Source organism: Hippocampus comes, unplaced genomic scaffold, assembly GCF_001891065.2.
Source record: "Hippocampus comes isolate QL1 unplaced genomic scaffold, H_comes_QL1_v1.1 scaffold15, whole genome shotgun sequence".
NCBI classification, from domain to species: Eukaryota; Metazoa; Chordata; class Actinopteri; order Syngnathiformes; family Syngnathidae; genus Hippocampus; species Hippocampus comes.
In genome coordinates, this window is record NW_017805917.1 from 61572 (window position 1) to 61907 (window position 336).

Consider the following 336-nt stretch of genomic DNA (forward strand, 5'->3'; position numbering starts at 1 on the left):
GTGACAGCGACGTTCGTCGGGGGCTCCAGCGATCGCGTGAGCTAGCGATAGCCAGCCGGCGTGAGCGAGTGATAGCCAGCCGGAGTGAGCGAGCGAGCGACAGCCAGCGGGAGCGAGCGAGCGACAGCCAGCGGTCGTTCCGGTGCACCCGTTTGTTTGGGGCTCCAGCGGCTGTTGGACACATTTGTTCGGCACTGGCAGCTGAGCTCTCAGTTGAGCTCCCAGTGGCAGCGGCGGAGACTCGAGCGCTGCGGCGGTGTTGTCCGGGGAGGCCACAGGCCCACCGCCACGTCGCCAACATCCAGGTTGGCAGAGGGAGAGGGAGACCACACCGCA

The 336-nt window shown here is 67.0% G+C and overlaps 1 protein-coding gene and 1 long non-coding RNA gene across 9 annotated transcripts in view; one reads left to right on the top strand and one right to left on the bottom strand.

Moving 5' to 3' along the window:
• LOC109527585 (uncharacterized) overlaps positions 1-336 on the top strand; it is a 17645-nt gene that overhangs the window by 8513 nt on the left and 8796 nt on the right. The window lies entirely within an intron of this gene.
• Positions 1-336, bottom strand: part of LOC109527583 (uncharacterized) — a 30354-nt gene that overhangs the window by 5117 nt on the left and 24901 nt on the right. The gene's annotated exons all lie outside the window — the stretch shown is intronic.